At 40.9% G+C, this 11198-nt stretch overlaps 1 protein-coding gene across 1 annotated transcript in view; it reads left to right on the top strand.

The window, feature by feature from the left end:
• The first annotated feature begins 1357 nt into the window (after positions 1-1357).
• The window catches only part of LOC126354924 (uncharacterized), a 231124-nt gene continuing 221283 nt past the window's right edge, over positions 1358-11198 (top strand). The window contains exon 1 of the transcript XR_007565396.1: positions 1358-1502. The gene's annotated coding sequence lies outside the window, so the exon portion shown is untranslated. The remainder of the gene's footprint in view (positions 1503-11198) is intronic.

Genomic DNA, 11198 nt, shown 5'->3' with positions numbered 1-11198 from the left:
TCGCTGCCACTACATTAATAACTTCTAAACTTTTAAGGGGATTAAATGGCAATAAGAAAAGTGGTACAAGTGGGCAGCTTCTGTGTAGCGCTTTGCATTGGATATCTGATTGCGCTTTCTTTCTAAGAGACTCCATGGTTGGTTGGACTCGTTGTTGGAAGTTAGTCGCGAGCAATGATGGAAGTACTGTTGGGCAGTTGGAGGGGAACAGCCAGCAGTGATGGATGTTAGATGTGAGAAGTTAGCATTGATGGAGGGTAGAGGTCTGAAGTGCTGGCGTAGACTAACAACGCGGAAGTGTCCGACTTTGAGATTGAAAATTATTCATGATTGTATATCTTTGTACTGGATGTCAGTGACGATTTATATTCGTCTTTGAACTGGTTGTCACATTATTAATGTAAAAAATTACACTATTTGGTTTGCAACAAAATCTTTCCTTTTCTAATCACATGTCTATTGACAGTTAGTGGCTTTAGTAGCTAGAATCTTTTATTTACCAGCCAGTATTGACACTCGCTGTTTTGCAGTAGTTTTGTAATGAAGATTTTTCTGAGGTAAGAAATGTTTCAAATGGCTCTGAGTACTATGAGCTTAACGTCTGAGGTCATCAGTTCCCTAGAACTTAGAACTACTTAAACCTAACTAATCTAAGCACATCACACACATCCATGCCCAGGGAAGGATTCGAACCTGCGACCGCAGCGGTCCTGCGGCTTCAGACTGTAGCGCCTAGAACAGCACGGCTCTGAAGTAAGAGCTTAATGAAATGTATATGTTATTGTTATGATTTCTTTTTAGTCAGGATCATTCTTCTGAATTAATTATTTGAAGTCAGATCGCGTTGCACTTTAATATTGTGGGGCAGTGTTGACATGATAAGAAAAAGTAAAGAGAAAGAAGACGAAGTAAATATTCCAGAATTCAAATGGGGTACAGCTGCCAATATGAGTAACGTAAAAGTTTCAGTTTCTCAGTCATTCAGCGATTTAAGTACAGACAGACACATTTAAATAAAGAAGTTTCAAAATGTACAGAAAAAGTGCGTACAACGAAAGAGTAGGCTGAATGGAAGATGAGGAAATCTGACGAAGGAAAGTAAATCAAAAAGGAAAGTAATTACAAAAATAGTAACAGATAAGGAAAAATTATAGACATTAACTCTGTGTCATCAAAGTTGTCAGTGGAACTCATACTGAGATCACAGATATAAAAGGAGGTGACAGACGTATTGCTTTGTTTTTCTTCCTTTGGCCTTTTTTGCACTTTGACAGCTGAAAAATCTGGTTTGCTCAGCTGTAGGTGGCGTATCCGGGATCTCGACAGCAAAACAGGTGCATTGAACCGGCGGGGCGCGAGACCTGCTGCAGACAAAATAATGCAGCGTCAAGGCTGCCCGAGGCCGGGCTGCTATAAAGGAGGCCCCCGGCCCCGGGTCCACACAGCAGCCGCGAATCACAGGCATCGCTACTCCCCCTCCACGTCACACCATGAAGGCTTTCGTAAGTACCCTGGACCACTGCCGACTAGCAGTGATGCAAAAGCCGACCGGTTAAAACCTAGACCGGTATTTTACTTCTCAATAATTGATTCTTTTCGATGCTTGTTTAATCTGGCTTAGAATATGTGTTCTGTATGTTTTCCTAATGCACGGGGGGAAAAACAGGAACATCATTCAGCTATAGCAGTACTCTCAAAATTTTTAGTTTGTAAATAAATCTTTTTAAAAACAGAGTAAATTTTACTCGTAAAATTTCCTTTGGTTTAAAATATAGCCTAATTACAGAAAAGCGAAAACACGGTCAGCGCTGTTTGAACAGTAATGGCGATGGGAACGGCCAACAAATACGAGGGGTAAGCTTCGCAGAGACAGCAATACACCTGCAACCACGTGGCGTGTCCTGTTGTATGGTACGCATGTACATGCAGTGTGCGAGACTGTATGGTAGTTTCTCACTATTGTCGTTGGACGTTATTTGTATTACGTAATGGCACCGTCGCTAGTGTAGAAGCATTTTACGAATTGCGATTCCAGTCAACTACAACGCTCCATTTCCTTTAAAAGATTAAAACCGGAAGCCACAACAAACTGGCGACATAGTAATAGGAGGAAAAAAACTTAACAATTCATTCATTGTTTAAAATAAAAATAGAAAGTAGGTGGTCTGTATCCCATGCCTACATAATACGCTTTTATCTGCTTGCCGGCCAGAGTGGTCGAGCGGTTCTAGGCGCTACAGTCCGGAACCGCGCGACCGCTACGGTCGCAGGTTCGAATCCTGCCTCGGGTATGGATGTGTGTGATGTCTTTAGGTTAGTTAGGTTTAAGTAGTTCTAAGTTCTAGGGGACTGATGACCTCAGATGTTAAGTCCCATAGCGCTCATAGCCATTTGAACCATCTATCTGCTTGCAGCACTTGAAATCGAAATATTAACACGAATAAAAGAGTTTGTCAACCTCAATCTTCACCCTTTAGAAGTGAATATTCGTAATGCCCAAATAGAAGTATGATCCTCGATTATAACAGGATTTTTGAGCAGATTTTCCAAAAACTAGATTCAACAGGAGGATATTGGTGATATTTTGTAGTCTTCAGTCACTTATCAGTTTTCTAGAATATCTGCGAAAGGTAGGAGGACTAATTTTTCTTTTATTTACGTATCTAATTTAATATTTTGATTCTATGTATTTTGAAACTGAAGGAGTCAAAATTTCTCAATCTTTGCTCGATTTCTACGTTCATTACAGGAAATAATGCGTATGAAAAAACGGAATCGATTATTTCAGAAACCAGTTATTTTGAACAGTCTCGACACTCAGGATAAACTGACGCTGAAACCAACCGACATCACCGAAAACAGATTGTTTCAGCGATAACCACCATCCCCACTAATTATGAAACCAGAATTCCTTCATTTCTGATGAATGCCCAGCTGGTTGATAGAACTTGTGCAATAATGTCATTCTGCTTCTGGTCTTTAGAAATCTGAGTAGTAGTTTCAGTGATGAGTATTGCGCAACATCCTACAAATTCTGTGAACCGACCTTGGAAACAAGGTGTGTTGAGTGCATTGGCAGGTTTCCCCCGAGAAGACTTCTGTAAATACATTCCTGTGCTGAAGAACAGCTTGTGTAATCTCAAATGGATAAATCTGTACCAGTCTCTTAAACTAACAGCACTTTGTTCAGTACTACATATCTCCATTTAAACATAAATAGTAACTTGTCATATATTCCCATTAACGAATGAGATCATGATGACAATATATTTAAGCAAAATCGATTTTGGAATTACTGAAACCCAGTATCGTACTCATTCAATGACGCTACGAAATCGATAATGGAGTATCTGCTCGGGAGTAGGGTCGCACATACTACGCGGTATATTATGTACGCTATATTATGACGTAAGTGCTAACTATCAGTATCACATATTGAATTTGTTTTTCTTTAATGCTTCTGAGCAAGTTCTTGAAAGCACAATAATTTAGTCATGTTCCAAGGAACCTTATGAAGGAGTTGAGCGACTCAGATATCACCTGGATCGTGGCTGTTAGTGGGAATTACATTTCATGAATAAAAAAAGTGAATTTGTACAGCAATGTTTACTTTTCTCCTTGATTCACTAATACCTACATAATATAAAGTTCTCCACTGCGAAATGCTGTATGTTTTAGAAGGCTGATATGTAAGGATTTTGACTAATTCACAAGTAAGACGTGCATATATAACCATTTCGTGTAAAGTGCTGAACTATTATGATGTGTCGATTAAGAGATGCCTCTTGAGAACTTCCTTGGCATCTGTTACTTAAATCATTCAGTTAAATGAAAGTGATGATATTCAATTGTGTAAAGTTGTTCTCTGAATTTTAATTATAAGGCTACGGACTGACCTTTAAACAAAAGTAGCACTACACCAGAGAAGCCATCTGGCGATAGACACTTACTCGCGTGAAGCTGAGTTGGGTGGCTGCTGTTGTATAATAGGATGAAAATTTCTATAGTTCAGAAAATTTGATCTCCTAATACGATCTTAGAAGAACGAACCTCGGGATGTCATTGACCAGTAGCCAAAAGAACTACCAGTGGTTATATCAGAGATTATATACATGGTGTTTTATAACTTACGTTACACACTTCTAGAGACGGTTGAGGGGCCATAATAGGTCAACCTTTACATAGGAACCCATGTCCAGAAACGTCAGTCAACGCCACTACAGAGCGTCAGAGTTACAGATAGACTGGCGTATTTTGACGAGTCAGCTGCTCGGCCACCATTGACCAGACGTTTTCAGTTGGAGAGAGATCTGGAAAATGTGCTGGCCAGCGCAACAGTCGAACATTTTCTGTACCCAGAAAGGCCCGTACAGGACCTTCAACATGCGGTCGTGCATTATCCTGCTGAAATGTTGGGTTACGCAGGGATTGAATGAAGGGTAGAGCCACAGGTCGTAACACATATGAAATGTAACGTCCACTGTTCAAAGTGCCGTCAATGCGAACAAGAGGTGACCGAGACGTGTAACCAATGGCACCGCATGTGATACTCCAGTATGGCGACGACGAATGCACGCTTCCAAATGCGCGTTCACCGCGATGTCGCCAAACACGGATGCGACCATCATGATTCTTTAAACAGAACCTGGATTCATCCGAAAAAATGACGTTTCGCCATTTGGGCACCGAGGTTCGTCGTTGAGTACACCATCGGAGGCGCTCCTGTCTGTGATGCAGCGTCAAGGGTAACAGCAGCCACGGTCTCCGAGCTGATAGTCCATGCTGCTGCCAACGTCGTCGAACTGTTCGTGCAGATGGTTGTTGTCTTGCAAACGTCGCCATCTGTTGACTCAGGGATCGAGATGTGGGTGCACGATCCGTTACAGCCCTGCGGATAAGATGCCTGTCATCTCCACTGCTAGTGATGCGAGGCCGTTGGGATCCAGCACGGCGTTCCATATTACCCTCCTGGACCTACCGATTCCATAGTCTACTAACAGTCATTGCATCTCGACCAACGTGAGCAGCAGTGTCGCGATACGATAAACCGCAATCGCGGTAGGCTACAATCCGACCTTTATCAAAGTCGGAAACGTGATGATACGCATTTATCCTCCTTACACGAGGCATCACAACAACGTTTCACGAGGCAACGCAGGTCAACTGCTGTTTGTGTATGAGAAATCGGTTGGAAACTTTCCTCATGTCAGCACGTTGTAGGTGTCACCACCGGCGCCAACCTTGTGTGAATGCTCTGAAAAGCTAATCATTTGCATATCACAGCATCTTCTTCCTGTCGGTTAAATTTCGCGTCTGTAGCACGTCATCTTCGTGGTGTAGCAATTTTAATGGCCAGTAGTGTATATATATATTCATGGTGATTCCGTGATCATGTTGCAAATGTTCTAGGATGATGGATAAAGATAAATGTGAATTTGAGGTAAGTGGCACTGTGCCGGAAACGAACGAGTCGAAAGTTTCAAGCAAAAATCGTTTTCATACCTCTGACAGTGTAATAGATGTTCTAGTACTGTTGTTGCTGACTGTAACTTTTGGAGGTGCTGACTGTAACCTTTAGAGGCGATAGTACGGATCAAAACAAGAAAAAAATTTCCCGTAAACAGGGGCTCTAAAATGCGTACCTTATGGGCTATGAGCACTTGTCCACTAAAGGTGATGTGTTTCACAGTAGCGAAAGTGAACAAGTGAACACAACTTCTCAGCTTCGTATTTTAGAGTCCATGTTTACTGGACATTTTCCCTTGTTTTGGTCCATACTACTATTTCTGTAAGTTGCCTACTGTACAATTTTAGCAACAACAGCACCAGTACCTGTATTCCAGTGTCAAAGTATCAGAACGATTTTCGCTTATAACTTTTGACTCGTTCGTTTATGGTACAGGGACCTCAACCTCAGATTAATACATTTATCCCTCTTCATCATTCTAGAAAGTCTGTAACGTCACCATGGAATCAACCTGTGGGTACGTGCATTTACAGGCACAGGCGCCTTTAACTTTGACGCTCTGTAACGTGACTGGATGACGTTTACGTACATTGGTTCCTATAGAAAACTTGATCTTCTAAGGACCCTTTAAAAACCTCTAGAAGTGTGTAACACGAATTGTGAACGCACTCTGTGTATGTAGAAAAGACAGATGTGTGTAGGCTCTGATAAAATAAAAGCTAATGCTAGAAACTGACGTTTTACACAGTCTCTGCTGCAATATGCCTGAAAAAAGCTTCGAATCATTCGCCTGAAGTATCAGATACCAGTGTATGTTATACTTCATATCTTCACCGTATTTCATGTCTGTCTGGCTACTTATATTTCACCGCTGTCCACAGGTGTGCTCCTTCCTCGTAGTGCTGCTGGTGGCGGCCGTGTTGGCCCAGGAGAAGGCCAAGGAGACCCTGAAGGGCGCCGAGGCCTACTACGCCTACGCCGCCCCCTACGCCTACAGCGCCTTCGGCTACCCCGCCGTCAGCGCCTACTCCGCCTACCCTTACGCTGCTGCTGGCTACCCCTACTACTACCGCTGAAAATGGACACGACTTCTATGAGGAGGCATTTCTCACTTCAGTGACTACTGTACTCTCTTCGTTCCTTCAATAAATACAACTTATCTCAAAACATACCATTTTTTTATTTTTTTATTTAATCGTTTGGTGATTTTATACAATATACAGTTGATATAAGGCAAATGATTTAATACAATATGCACATGATATAAGACAAGATTAAACCTTAAAGTCCGTGTTTTTCAACCAGTTAATTAAGCTAGGTGTGACAGTGAACAAGTCATCGGGAATTCCAGGGTATGAATGAAGTGGACAGCGTTGGACTAAATGTTCAATTGTCTGCTCTTCTTGATTACATTCACACATTGGTGAACTGATCCAGCCCCATTTGTACCTGAAGTAGCTACAACAACCATGTCCAGTCCTTAACCTGTTGAGGTGGCACCAAAGTTTCATCAGTAGGTCAAAACTTTTTGGCTTATTTGTGGGATCAAGGTGATGGGCTCTTGTTCCCAATGTTTTCGTTGATCATTCATGCTTCCAGCTCTCATTTAGATCAAAACCATCCTCGATGAGTTGTCCTGCAGTAACACTTGCTGGTCTTCTTGATCTTAATCGTTGCTGTGGCGGATGACAGAATTCCTGGTGCAGTAGTAGAGAGGATGATGCAGAGATTTTCTTGGCCTCCCTCAGTAGAGCTTGTTTCCGCCTTACGTGAGGTGGAGGGATGTGACCAGTACAGGTAACCAGTGGCATGGGGTTGATTTGATGGAACCAGTAATGCAGCGCATACAATATGCCCGGAAACATGGCTAATAACCGTCCTTTTCAGGATCATCCAACTAGAGACGAGAGTACATACCATGGAGTTGTGTCAATCAATTCCCGTTGCCTGTGCAACATCTGGCAATACTCTAGATACTAATTACACAGACAAGGATTCTTGGTTGGAAGAACTATGATGTAAATTCTACTTACAAACATTCAAAAGGAATAATTAATTTAAATTGGCATTAAGGTTCTAGTGATTTCCTCACTGGATTCCAAAAGATAAGAAAAGATTGGGTTGATGACCTAATGGAAAGCGGATAGGTGACAATAGAGAAAATGGATGATCAACATGGATACCCATAGCGCTTATTGCTCTAGAGATCTAGAGATGTCACATAATCTTCCCCACACAACACAGGGCAACCGCAAGTGTTGACGATCGGATGTCACGTCGTGAGTGCATTGCCATATAGGCCGATTTGAATGTGGGCTGTTAGGAACCGCGCGGCCGCTACGGTCGCAGGTTCTCATCCTGCCTCGGGCATGAATGTGTGTGATGTCCTTAGGTTAGTTAGTTTTAAGTAGTTCTAAGTTCTAGGGGACTGATGACCTCAGATGTTAAGTCCCATAGTGCTCAGATCCATTTTTGTTAGGAACCCTATTCTTACAGAACAATATGGGGATAAATAGGCTTCAGCAGATAATGAGAGACTCACGTCCCTTTCCTTTCACATGATTTTTGGACACTTAGTGAATATGTATACACTAGGTGATCAAGAGCCCGTTTGTCAAACACCTGTGGTCGCCCTGCGTAGACGTTTACATGTGTAGAAACGTTGTGTCTGAGGTATTTCCAAATACAGCCTAGATACTGTTGAGCTCATAAAAAGTAATTCTGATGTAATCTCCGATTTTCACCGAATATCGTCTCATTTTCAAGGTCAGTTAGTTCATGACATGCTGTTATGCAGTTACCTGTAACTAACTGCTCATGTATCGTAAGCATTTATGCTCTACGCCAGATCAGTTCTGACACATTGTCTTCTGTACTGATTCTCCTGTTTCATTCTTCTCGCTGAACAAAACGAAATGACTTGTTTCTTTTTGTACAGTCGTTGGTTCCTTTCTCTAAACCTCTTCTGTTATACACAGACAGCTGGAAACTAACAAAAATTGATTAAAGTAGTTAAAATCTACTTCGAATGCAGTACATAAATTTCTGATCAGCAGTTTATTGCAGTTTTTGCAAAGCTTCCATATAGTGTTATCCGTGATGTAGTATGTACAGTGGCAGCTCATACAAAATTTTACCAGTGCACTACAGTGTGGTGGCCTATAGCTTTTTTACGTACAAATATAGTAATCGTAACAAAATTAAACAATTAATGTTATGTGTATAAATTGAACAGTTTAAATATATTCAAATTTTATAATTAATCGTTATGCCAGCAGCAAGAATCGAACCCATGCTGGCAATTTACTAGTCAGCGTGTTTAACCACTATGATATCGCGCCTTAAATGGACGGCTACTCATAAATCTCTCATACTTTCCTCTCAAATTTTTCGAGAGTCTTCTACTTTTTCCTACGCCTCACTCAGGCAAAGTATTCTAGGAACTTGAAAGGGATATCAACCTGCTTCTACTAGCATGGCTTTATTTTATCTACTGTTTTTGTTAATAGAATCAATGAACTTTTGATATCAGCAAACATCTTTTTAATTTAGTAATATATGGCAAATGATTGACTTCATATTAAATATTTCTTCATAATATCATCTGGTCTTCCTAAAACGACCTTCATATTCATAGAAATTACTCTCCAGTGTTTTTTTTTTTCTTCTGTTTCGGTATAATCTCGGAAAATATATAATATGCAACTGGTTACAAAGAAATTCTTCTGAAGTTGTTAACATCCTATTTATTGTCTTTCTTCGTAGTGGAAGTGTCAGGGTCACCTTCCACTCTCCTGGGACCTTGTCTGTGTTCCAGTTTTTCTCAAAGATTGACTTTATCTCATTTTTAATTTTTGGCAGATTCCATTTCATAAGTGCTGCTGTAATAGAGCCTCTTCCACTAGCTTTAAAAGGTTTTTAATGAATTGTTCAATTTGTTTGATAATCTTCTTCTAGATTTTCTTGAGTTTTTGAGTATTCCAGCTTCATTGATAAACCGGGTAAAATCTTTATCTAGATTTTCGTGAGTGTTTGAGTATTCGAGCTTATGGATTGGTGCTGGACGAGTAAGAAACTGATCAAAATATTCTGCAAGTATACCGAAATTTTCAATTTTATGTAAGCCAAAGAGGTGAGCTGTGTCTCATGTGGATTTTTATCTGAAGTAGTTATATATAACCCTTCAGATCTCACTTTCTCCTCCACAGATCTATTGGAAAAGAGCCTCTTTACTAGATCGTCTGTAGAAAACACCTCCATACAAAATTTCCTCGTATATTAACTTTTTCTACCACCATCTAACTTGTTGATATAGAAGGGTAGTAACGTAACTAAATTGAATATGTAAATTTATAAAACGAACTGTTTAAATATATTTAAATTTCATAATGAATCATTTAACATTGTGAGAAATAAAATACAATGAACAAAATGTTGGTAACCACAGTAACCTAGTCTGGGTCGATGAATTACAAGTCCATTCTCTACACCACTCGCCCACAGCACCGTTACGACAATGTCTCCCCCAAAAAAAACATATTCTACGGTTGCACAGTACGCTACATGCAGTTTCAAAGAAAACTAATGACCTGGTGCTGTGAGCAGCGTCGCGCTCGTAGTGCTGGAAGGACGAAGTCACAACAGACAGCTGTGTCCCTTCTGTGAGCTAATCGTAGCGTGCCTGACCATCATTTCAGCCGTCAACACTGGCTTCAGCTCATAGAGAGCACTACAAAATATGTTTTCGTCCGTTTTGTTTGCACACCGGCATGCATTCGAAGAGAAATGGCTTAATTTTTGAGCAATTTCCCTCTCAAATGGCATAGTTTTAGTATGATATTTACAGCACGTAAATAACCGTCCGCCGCTGGGTACGTACAAAAGAAAAAGGGGCGAAGGGAAAAGGGGGGGGGGAGGGAAGAAGGTGGGACACGTATGTCTCACATAAGAGGGCGACTAGTGAAAAAATTACATGTAACGGTGTCACGAAAGTTGGATACATACATTGATGTACCACAAAGAAAAAAAGATTGAGAAATGCGGGGCCAGAGACTGAGGTCTGAAACGTATAGTAACGTTAGTCATTTCTTTGTTGCACTGCCGGTGTTGTTGACTTTCATCCTTGTCTGATGTTCCGTTAATGTTGCCTCATACCCTCAATAACTCTGCAATTATTCAATGGGCTATCATTTGAAACGAGTTCACACAAATTATATTTACAGGAAGACGATACAGCTGTTATATGCTCCGTATTCTCACATAAGATAGAGAGAAATATTGCACATAGTTAAGCACAAATCATTGTGTGTGCGTAAAAAAATAGCTTTAGACATTTAAGTAAACGGGAAGCACTTGGTGTAATTTACACTGGGAAACGCATTATAAATGATAACTGATTCAGACGTCACAGTGAAAGGTCGCAGTTATTATCAATGGACTTCAAATAACTTGTGTACGACCGAACTGCTGTTTCCATTTTTGCGCAATACTTCGACGACAGACCCAGTTGTCTTCTTCAGTTGCTGTGAGTTGTGCTGTTTTGTGTACTCGCTGTCTGCACTCCAGGCAGATTGTGATCTGTTGTTGGTCTCGCGCCGCTATTTATAGCTGACTGTGAGTTCGACTCATCATGCCCACTATGTTCTTTCGAGCTCTTTTGTCTTACAGAGCCCGCATTGACATTTCGCGAAACGCAGATACTTCAGTGTTTCCCAGCACTGATGGATGTGAT

This window comes from Schistocerca gregaria, chromosome 3 (assembly GCF_023897955.1).
Source record: "Schistocerca gregaria isolate iqSchGreg1 chromosome 3, iqSchGreg1.2, whole genome shotgun sequence".
Lineage (NCBI taxonomy): Eukaryota > Metazoa > Arthropoda > Insecta > Orthoptera > Acrididae > Schistocerca > Schistocerca gregaria.
Note: the sequence above shows the minus strand (reverse complement) of the source record. Positions and strands in the feature narration are given on the sequence as shown.